Here is an 11908-nt window from a genome sequence, read left to right as displayed (position 1 = left end):
TATTTCAGTCACCTAGTTAGTATAAATTTAGGTATGGTTCCAGAAGTCCCCAATGAAAAACAAAGACACTGTTATCACTTTGGAAATTCCAGGGGTTTAGAGGATACCTCTTAGTAGCAAGGGACAGAGGCCAGCCAGATTCATTATTAAACTAAAGGGAACTGGGACACCTGGGTGGCTCAGCAGTTGAGTGTCTGCCTTTGGCTTAGGGTGTGATCCTGGGGTCCCAGGATCAAGTCCCACATCGAGCTTCCTGCATGGAGCCTGCTTCTCCCTCTATGTCTCTGCCTCTCTCATGAATAAATAAATAAAGTCTTAAAAAAAAAAAAAAAGAACCATGTTTCATTGAAAATTACTAAAAAACTGATACATTCCAACTTATCATTAAGACTTAAGGATATTTATTCACTGGATTTTGTATTTAAATGTTTGTAATTATTTATGTAATGCTAACATTGTTTTTCTTCTAATAATCCTTCCTACAATATATGAGGTTTTATTTTATTTTATGTTTTAATATTTTTATTTATTTATTCATGAGAGACACAGAGAGGAGCAGAGATATAGGTAGAGGGAGAATCAGGCTCCCTGTGGAGAGCCCTAAGTGGGACTCTATCCCAGCACTCTGGCATCATACCCTAAGCCAAAAGCAGATGCTCAACCACTGAGCCACCCTGGCATCCCAATATATGAGATTTTAAAGGTTGACTTCACTGGGTAAGAAAATAACACATAGTGTTGTTCTCTTGGTTGTGATTCACAAATTTGTGCTTCTAACTTTACATTTTAGGAATTTTTATTTTCCACTTAATGATTTCCAAAACCATTGAACAGTGTTAATCTTATTCTGTTTACCAAAAATATAATAATGAAAGCTACTATTTTGTAAAATCTTAGCTCATTGGGTCTGAAAACAAGTTTGTGAACTTCAGTCATTTGACATCCAAAGGTTTTATATTTTCTAAAAGTAATTTTCTTAGGCTTTTATAATTTTCAGAAAGGTACTTACATCTACAGTACCCCCAAAATAATTTTTCCTCAAATATATTCAGGAAGATGATTTGTAGAAAGGCATACTGATAAAAGAAGAAAAAATACAGAAATGACAACCCAACCTGGTTCTTTCTTTGACAAATCACTTGGATTACTAGCTGCATAAAAATTTTCCTCCACTTGTTTTTTTTTTTCTTCCTCCCTGCCTCTTTTCCTTTCTTCCTTATTTTCATTCATATGAGAGAGAAATTTTGAATTTGCAGATAGAGACTTTATTCCTTCCTAGCATATTTAAATTGCTTCTAATGTTCCACCAAAGGTCATCTCTTTGTATTGTTAAATTATGGAATTTTTTGAAAAAATACTTAATGTCTTAGGATCCTAGAGTAAGAGGTAATAAAGCTCTGTATTTTTGTATGTGTGCTAACATACTTCCAGAAACTTAGCAAAAATATTTCATAACCCATCTGTGTAATAATCAAATCCAGAATATTCTACTATTCATATCCCAAGCATGGAGCCCTAGGCAATTCAGAAAATTTGTGGGTATTGAGCCAGACTTCTTGTGAAAGCATTTCTTACTCTGCTTTTGTTGTCATCAAATGGAGTGGAAGCAGTAGCTGGAAGGAGATCTGGAAAAGGGCCAGGTTGATAAGTGGAAGGCCACTGGAGATCAAGGCCTTCCCTAAGTATCATTGCTGAAGACAGAACACTCTTCTTTGGTATTTCCCCACCAAGATTAATAACTTTGTTCATATCCTACCTCCTCAGGCCTAGAAACAATATTCAGCCTTTTCTTTCTACCAGTACATTTTCTTTTTACCTGTTAATGTATTATCTCAATGAAGTGTGTTCCTACAGAAGATATGATTAGTGAATTCACACTAATAAGTTAGTACCTGCTAAGAGTAAAGCATGTTCTTACTCTTTTAGAAGGATATTGCACCTTAGAGATAATACTTTGATTCAAAGGAACAAATGTTTAATGATATAATTTTATGAATGCAGAAGAGATTATGATATTTTTTGTAGATAATTTGATTATAACCTAACAAGAACAAGAAAATTATGAAAAATACTTAGATTTAAAAAACAGATTGAACATAGGAAGAGAAATTTACAAAAGTCAATAACTTTCCTCTATGATATTTACATCTACCTAAAAGATATAATGAAGAGAAGGCATGGGATATTCTTTATTGAAAAACAAAAAAGAAAGCCTTATATCAAGGTATAATCCTCCAAAACATTTGTGTGGCTTATGAATAAAGCAACAATAATGTATTGAGAGATATAAAAGAAGAGTTGAATTTGCAGTTTTGTACAGGAATACTGCTTTTCTTTCTAAAGAGCTCAAGTCTTTTCTTAATTTTTAGTATAAGTAGTTGACAAATATTATATTTAGCTTCAGGTATACAACATAGTGATTCAGTAATTATACACATTATGAAATACTCACCACAGTGAGTATAGTTACCTTTTGTCACCATATATAGTTGTTATAATCCTATTGACTATATTCCCTGTGCTATATTTATTATCTCTGTGACTTATTTTCTATATAACTAGAAGTTGATACCTCTTAATCTCCTTCACCTATTTTCCCTGTTCCCATGCCTGTTTCCTCTTTGGCAACCACCAGTTTGTTCCTTGTATTTATTAGTTTTCTGTTTTTGTTTTTGTTTGTCTTGTTTTGTTTATTTGTTTTGTTTTTTAGATTCCACTTGTAAATGAAATTATATGGTGTTTGGCTTTCTTTGTCTGACTTCTTTCACTTGTCATAATACCTTGTAGGTCCATCCATGTTGTCTCAAATAGCAAGATTTCTTTCTTTTTAAAGGTGGAATAATGGAATATAATATTATGATATCTTCTTTATAAAGAGGTCAATTCTTACTAAATTATCTTTTGAAATCGCAAATATAATTACTAATAGGATTTTATTATTGGGCAGATGTGGTACTTGATTCAAAATTCTGAATTTCATTTAGAAAAAATGAGATTAGCTAAAAACGTTCTGAAGAAAAATATAAAAGGAGGGGTTTGCCTAAAAATGCATAACTATTATGATTAAATATTGTAGTAGTGTGAGAATAGATTGATAAATAGATTAGAATAGATAATCAGTCTAGAATCAGCCGAGAATAGGTGGATAGACATCCTAGTGAATATTCAGTTCTTTCACAGCAATCACAAGGGACTCATGCCTGAAGACTTCCCTTAATTCAGTAACTTATTCAAAATGAATTCTGACTAATGACATTTTTGCCTACCAACTGGAACAGAAGCCGTCCGTACCCATCCTAATACCTAACACCTAATACATCCTAATACCTTAGGCCTCTCTACTGTAGTAGACCCCCTCAAAACCTCTGCCCCCTCATCTGGCTGCTAAAGCCAGGTGTGCGACCAGAGGCCTCTAGACATGCTGGAGAGTTAACACCACAGCTAGTAGCTGTCAACTATCAACTGACTGGGGTTAATGCACAAAATCTCTAGTTCCTTCCTCCCTAGTGTGGACACCTTAGAGGAAGGAGGTCTACGCTGAATCAGACTTAACTTCCAGTTGCCCACGGTGGTAAAGAGTTTGATATGACATTATTGGTCATTTTTCATTTCTGCTTCTATTCCTCATTTCCCTATCAGTGTTTTCTCAGATCACCTCCTAAATAAATTACTTTCACTTGAATCTTTGGAGGTGGAGGCAGCAGCTTCTGAGGGAGTCCAAATTAACCCACCAGCTAAGATTACATGATTACATTTGCTCATTTTAGGGCTTCACAGACCAGGGCTGCATAGACCAAGGGTATAATTTTCTAGAATACACAATGCTATGCTGTAGGTGCTACCAACATATTACACAATTTGGGGACATGGGTGTTATTATTTTTCCTATTTTCTTTTTAGAATTACTTTATTCTTGAGAGATTTTTAATTTAGAGTGCAGCTATTAACTTTTCTGTACAAAATAATTATTTGCTAACATTATCATAGTAGAGTATGTTTTCAGATTCCCGTAATTTAAATTTATGAGCAAGAATGCATCTTCAGTTTGTGTGATTGCAATGGATTCACATATTAGTAAAAGAGTTGTATGTTCTTCCCACTGAGCCAGCCAGCACCCTCACATATTAGTAAAATAAAGAATTATATAATAAATGGTGCCAGGACAATTAGTTAATTATATGCGATGAAATTCAAGTTATCCCTAACTTCATAATACAAAAATAAACACTAAATTTATCAATAAATTAAATGTAAATAAAAGAAAAAATACTCTAAAGCAACTAGAAAATAGTGTGGAAAATCTTGTCTTGGGATGGGAAATGACTTTCTAACCAAAAAAACAGTGAAGGAAATTGCATTGTTAGATATTACTACATAAAAATGAAATATTTCTGTGTTGCAGTTGTATAAACAAAACTAAGAGGCAAATTATAGAGTGGGGAGATATTTTAAGAAATTTTGGCAAGGGTTACTAAAACATAATATTAATGTTATGGACTTTAGAGAGCCAGAAATGGGTAAGTTCACTGGTTTAAGACTTCGTTCTGTTTTCTAGCTGTGTCACCTCAGGCAAACTAATTAATCCTGATTATTCTCTACTTTCTTATCTGCTAACGGGAGATAACAGTATATGTACTCATAAGGTTGTCCTGAGTATTAGATGAGATTTTCTAGATAAAGTACTTTGCAGAATATCTGAAATATGGTAAGAGTTCAATAAAGTCTAATTCTAAGTATTACTTTCTTTAAAATTGATCTAGATTTTTTTATAAATAGTGAATAATTACAATGCTATTTATTTTTTTGGAAAGATGAATGTGACAGAGAGAAATAAAAAGAGGACATAAACAATTTACAAAATAAAGATATTGAAACGACTAAGTGCCAGGCATTGAGGCACTTTTATGTATTTGTTATTTTAATACAACCCTATAAGATAGGCACTATTGTTATTTTCATTTATAAAATGAGGAAACTGAAGCACAGAGGGGTTGAGGAACTTGCCAGTGGTCACACATCTAGTATTATTACATTTATTTCTCAAGGAGTGTCAGTGATTGTCAAAAAAATATATGTAATTTGAAAATTCCTTTACCTAATTTGGAGTACCAAAAAACTTTTCATTATTTTAATAATCAGTTTATTATTGATAACATATTAAATACTTTTCAGTGGAAATTGATTCTTTCCTTTTGTCCTTGCTAGACATGGGCAGAGGATAGAAATAAAATTTGGTTGAGTGACTTGAGTCATTCTACTCTATCTGCTTTCTCCTACTCAAAAAGCTGCAAAATAGCTGGTGTTTGTGGGACAGGAGAGGGAGGAAAACTCAATAACTTAATAAAAAATTTTCAAATAACAGCCTAGAGTAGAAAAATTATCTTTGATAAAACTCATAAAATAGAAAGCTGACAACCTAAAGGTCAGAGAAAAAAAGAGAAATTATGTAAGGAAAATGAATCTCTTCACAGAAGTCCCAAATGTAGGGAGGCACTTTGTTTAGGTGTAGATGACAGCAACAAGTTTTAAGTCTGGGGTGGTCAACAGCATTGAGAGCCTTCTGGAATCCTTAAAAACCTGTCGTTCTCATGAGCCAGGATGGCAAAGCTGAGGGTCAACATTGGAGATGATGGGAATGGGGCATCATATGGGAAATTACCTTGATACAATGGAAGTCTACAAATATCCAATCAGAGAAGCTTTCCCAGAGGTTACAGAACAGAAAGACTCAGAAACTAAGTTAAAATTATTAAAGCTAATGGTTTATTGAATCAACATAAAGTGAAGAGTAAGATGCAGAGAAAAAAGATAGTGTAGGTGAACATACCTATACTTAGGAAAGGGTAGAGGATTAGAAGGACCACACTATGTTATACAGTGCTTCCATGTCTTATCTTTCTCTCTGCCTTATCAGCCATCCTCATTGTCAATGTGATTAAAAGGACCAGAATTGAGAATGAACAAGGAACTCAGCTAATGGTAGGGGGGTGAGGTTAAATGTTTGTGCTATAGGAGAGACACAGAGGCTAGGATGACTTGCCACAGGTATAGCTTGCCCATTAGTTTGACTAAGCAATTACAGATTTTATCTGCATTTCTTAGGCATAGGACACATGAGCCGGAATGGATGTCACTAATAGATGGAGGGTAATTAAAAATCTCGTAAGTATTTGATATCTATTTTGCCTTATAAATATTAGTAGAACATAAAGATTTGGTGTCTCATGTGCCATACTAATATTTGATCCCTTTGATCTTTCTCTCCACCTTTATCACTAGTGGCCTTTTTACCTTATTTATATCTAATGTATTTCACGTGTTATTAACTTAGTATCTGTGCTTAACACATTACAAGTTTTTCTTGTGTCTCATAAGCTAATTTTGTACTTACTATCTAAATTTAATGTTTCTTATGAGTTTTATTGATTCCATTTGCTTTTCCTGTCTTCTGTAGGAGATCAGCAAACACACCTTACAAAGGGGAGGGTATAAAGAGGAACAAAGAAGGATCAGGGGTTATACAGAGGGAAGACTTCTGTTTGTGGAGGTAGTTCCTTGGTATAGTATGGCTCTACAGAACCTAGCAAAAGGTGAACAAGGTACTCTTTTTCTCTCTGAGTATTTCCTGCATTCCCTCTTAGCTCAAATACTCCAGACTGTTTATACAGCAGTCCCCCCTTATCTGCGGTTTTGCTTTCTGTGGTTTCAGTTATCCATGGTCAACCACAGTCCGGAAGCAGATAATCTTCCTTTTGACTTATCCTCAGAAGGTCAGTAGTACCTAGTGCCATGTCACAATGCCTACATCACTCATTTCACTTCTTCTCTTCATGTAGGTATTTTATCATCTGGCATCATTACTAGAAGAAGAGTGAGTGCAGTACAATAAGAGATATTGAGAGAGAGAGAGTGAGACCACATTCACAGAACTTTAGGATATATTGTTACAACAATTCTATTATTATTGTTAATCTATTACTGTGCCAGAATTTATAAATTAAACTTTATCATAGATATGTATGTAGAGGGAAAACATTGTATATATAAGGTTCATACTGTCCCATCTCAGGAATCCACTGGGGATCTTGGTGTCCTGAGGGTGAGGTGGGGGTTTTGGGAGCTACTGGACTGGTTTACATCGATGGTTTATAAACAGGTGCTGAAGAATACTCTTCATATAGCTGTGTATTTTGAAAGCATTTCTTTTATAAACGGTTTTATGTTGTTTATTCTTCTACCATCACATCTTTACTAAAACTAATAAATTGTTTATTTTAGGTTGATAAGGCTTAACTAGAAAAGCATACCAAAAATCAGAGTATCAAAGGATAGAAGAAAGGGGAATACACAGATATTCTCAAGCAGTTGGCTCCTAAATTATTCAAGATAGAATTAAGACTTGCACACGGAATTTGATTGTGAGTAACATATAAAATAGGGATTCATCAAGTATCCTACTCTATAATTCCTACTGCATTCAGCTTGTATATGTAGTTCAAGACATACATTGATTTTCACCATTGAGTACTATACATTCCAGCTATAATTCCTACTGCATTCAGCTTGTATATGTAGTTCAAGACATACATTGATTTTCACCATTGAGTACTATACATTCCAGCTGAATTTTAATTAGCTGTGTTCTAATGTAAGGGAGAAAAATCCCCACTATCATTTACAGTAGAAGACTTTCTTCTTTGTTTCTCATCTTGGATCATGGAAATCACCAAAGTTTTACTGTTGTCTCTTAAGTTTCTGATCTGAGTGGGGGTAGTACTAGTCCAATATTTGGCAATTTCTATTTTCCCAGGCACTTACTCCATACAGTGTCTGCCACACTAAGACAAATTTTAAGAAAGAATATTTAACATTTGCAGTTTCTTATCTAGGTAATTTAATTGTCATCTGAAGACTGTTATTAAAGCCAAAAGTGAAAATGTCCAAATGAATAGGTGGCAAAATACTTCCATGATAACAGGTGCTAGTTTCATCACAGGAAACCTTGACTGTGCCAAAAGTTGCACTGTTCTGAACTCCCATATGGTTTTAATTCTAAAAGCTAGCTTTAACCAAGGTGCTTTACATTTTTAATTGTTTTGAAAGGTTTTATTTATTTATTTGAGAGAGAGAGAGAAAGCATGAGAGACAGAAATCACAAGCATGGGGGAGGGGCAGAAGGAGATGGAGAAAGACTCCCTGCTGAGCAGGGAGCCCAAAGTGGGACTCGATCCCAGGACCCTAGAATCATGATCTTAGCTGAAGGCAGATGCTTAACTGAGTAAGCCACCCAGGCACCCTCATTTTTAATTTTTAATGAAGACCATTTGGCTACACTTTAAATGGGTTTTAATTTTCTTTTCAAAGATTATGAGAAAATATTCAAAATAATTTTTACAAATGAAGGATTATATTTCACAGTTGCTTAATAATCAATCTAGTTGTGTAAAAGCATTCAAAATAGTGTTAAATTGATGCTAACAATATTAATGTGACCATATATTTTAGTATTTCTCTATTGAATAGCTCTTTTCCCTAGGTAGAAGGAAACTGAGGTGGGGGACTACAAAGAGATAGAGATTTCAATACAAGAAAGAGTAAGTATGTATAGGAAGTTATATGTAATTTATATTTAGATATGTCAAATAGGTTTTATTTTTACATCCCCTACAAAGATTAACACAGTGTTTCTCACATGGTACTGCTTAGCATTTACTGAGTGAATAAATGTAACATTTTATCTTATTCTTTTGTACATATTTTTACAAAGGATTTTCAGAGAAGCAGGAGGTTCTTTTTATCTTTGCAGGTCCACCAAAAATAAAGGAGCACAGTCTTTCAGAATTATTCCAAGAGCAGTAAGGGTGGGTGGAGGATTATCTCATTATCTCTGAGCATAACATTACTGGAATCTCCCTAGAGCTAGAACAAGAAATTCCCTGTATTATTGTACTAGAAGAAAAAATACCAATTGTAATACTCAAGTATTATGCCCCCCTGCTTCTCCATTACTCTCCTCCACTGACTCTTGTCACTCTACCTTGATCCCCAGCAGTTTCTCCTTCTTGACATGGCTTTTTGCCAATAAAAAGAGGACTAGAATAGTGCTCATGTCCAAATTTTTGGCCCATGGAAAGAGAATTTAGATAACTGGAGGAAGGTTCATGGAGAAAGTGAATTAAACTGGACCTTGAGGTAAAACAGGAATCCAGATAGATGAAGCAACAAGAGCATTGAGGGTTAGAGGATGAGCATCAGTGAAGCAGAATAATGAGGTTCCACAGCTTAAGAGTTTGTGATTGCACCTTGTGCAAAATACGGTAGAATATGTAGAATGAATTTATACTGTGCAGGGTGTTTAAAAGCAGCTGAGGTAGTTCAGCATTGAAAAAAGTCAATAAATGTAAATTTACCATGTCAATAAACTAAAAAAGAGGAAAAATATGATCAGAAGTTACATATTATCATTTCCAGAATATCCTACTTGTTACACAGCCCTATTAAATTTAGGAGAGTGATACATAGAGATGTGAATACCAGGATCCTTGGATCATTTGGGGGGCCATTTTGGATGCTGACTATTGCAGATAGCAAAGAAGGGTATGAAAAGAAGCTTCATGTCTTTACTCATTAGGAAAGTGCAAATTAAAACCACAAAGATAGAGCAGTATACACCTATTAGAATGGCTCTTAAAAGTCTGAAACTGCAAAGTCCTGACAAGGGTGCAGAGTAACTGAAAACACTTGTGTAAAATGGTAGATCTACTTTGCAAAATAATTTGGTAGTTTCTGATAAAGTTAACCGCACATTTGCCATTTGACCTAACAATTCTACATCTAGGTATTTAAATAAGGGAAATAAAAACATGTCTTTGCATGAAGGTCTTTATGAGAGTGCATATAGCAGTTTTATTCATAATCACCAAAAACTGAAAATAGTCCAAATACTCACTAACCAATGAGTGGATCATCAAGTTGTGGTACATCCATACAGAGGAATTAAGCAAAAAAAAAAAAAAAAAAAGGAATTACTTATCATGTCAACAAAGCATTATGCTAAGTGAAGAAAAAACATACATAAAACTCTATTTTATGGTATAATTCCATTTGTATGACTTTATGGAAAACAGAGACTATTAGTGGCTGTTAACGGACCTGATGATAGGAAGAGAGAATTGACTATTGAGTATTGGAAACTTTTGGTCATGATGGAAACATTCTGTATCTTGGTTGTGGTAGTGGTTATATAACTACATGTATGTGCTTGTCAAGATCCGTGAGGGTGACATCAGAGAGGGTGACAGAACATGAGAGACTCCTAACTCTGGGAAACGAACAAAGGGTAGTAGAAGGGGAGGTGGGTGGGAGGATGGGGTGAGTGGGTGATGGGCACTGAGGGGGGCACTTGATGGGATGAGCACTGGGTGTTATACTATATGTTGGCAAATTGAACTCCAATAAAAAAATATACAAAAAAAAAGATCCATCTGGAAAGAGTGAATTTTTCTGTAGGGAAATTATACTATAATAAAACTGACTTTTGAAAAAGCAAATGTAATTTATTTAAATATAATTCTAGCTTCCATACTTTAGTATTGATAAGATAAGATTGTGTTTGGATAAATGTCAGGTGAAGGGCTATTAATTCTGAGGGTAATTGCAGGTAGGATAGTTGGTTATGGTAAGAGAAATCAGTGATTGCATGAAAAGGGAGGTATTCTAGGTTCTTCAGAGGAACAGAAGCAATAGGATGGAAATATCTCTCTAATAGGATGAATATATATTTTTATATGTGAACTTTATATGGTTTTTATGTCCATATTTTATTTGTTTATTGGAATTGTCTCATATATTTATAGAGGCTTACTAAGTCTAAAATCTGTTGGGGTAGTCCAGCAAGCTAGAAACTCAGGAAAGAGTTGCAGTTTGAGTCTAAAGGCAATCTTCTGGAGATTTGCAGATGAAGTCCAAAGAGTTGATGTTGTTCCAAAGGCAGTCTGCTGGAGATTTCCCTCTTGGCTGAGGGAGGTGAGTCTTTTGTTGTATTCAGTGATAGAACAAACTGATTCAACTTCAATTTCACCTGATTGAATGAGGCCCATTCATATTATGGGGGGCAATCTGCATTACTCAAAGTCCCGTAATTTAAACGTACATCTCACTCAAAACACCCTCACAGACATATCCAGAATAATGTTTGACCAAGTATCTGGACACATTGTCCCAGTCAGGTTGACACATAAAAATAACCATCACAGGAGGTTGATTGGCTGGAAGGGGAATAAAGAACTTTCTGAGATGAGAAATGTTTTATATCTTTATTGGATTGGTAGTTGCATAGGTATATGCATTTGTCAAAACTCATCAAGTTGTAAATTTAAGATCCGTGCATTCTATTATATGAAAATTACACATAGAAGAAAAACATCCAAAAGGGGCCTTGTACAGGTGTGCCATGACTGTTAGTACTCGCACAGAGTACCTATACATGAGTTGTGTATATGTATATGAGAGTGTGTGTGCATTAGGAAAGGAGAGATGGTAGATAAGGGATATTTTCCTGCTGTGATATTTTGTTCCCCACTTCTCTCCTTTATTTTTGAACCACCTGACACCTTCACTTTTTGAGAATGCATTTACTTTATCCCCAGTTCTTCATTGGAAGTGTGTGGGTCTCTTCTATGCTGCTCTTGTTTTCAAATGATTACTAACTAATTAGGCCATTATCTACCTATTACCAGAATAGAGAGTTAAGATGTATGCTTATTCTTACTGAAACTTAAATTGCATGTTTATCTTTTATTAATAGAGGAAATTTAAAATGATACATATATAGTTACCATTCTAGTCATCCAATTTCGACTCAAAGACTTCTATATATATTTTTACCCAAATAGACTCCATGTCATCA

The sequence above is a fragment of the Canis lupus genome, chromosome 14, assembly GCF_011100685.1.
Source record: "Canis lupus familiaris isolate Mischka breed German Shepherd chromosome 14, alternate assembly UU_Cfam_GSD_1.0, whole genome shotgun sequence".
Lineage (NCBI taxonomy): Eukaryota > Metazoa > Chordata > Mammalia > Carnivora > Canidae > Canis > Canis lupus.
This window is presented reverse-complemented; position numbering follows the sequence as displayed.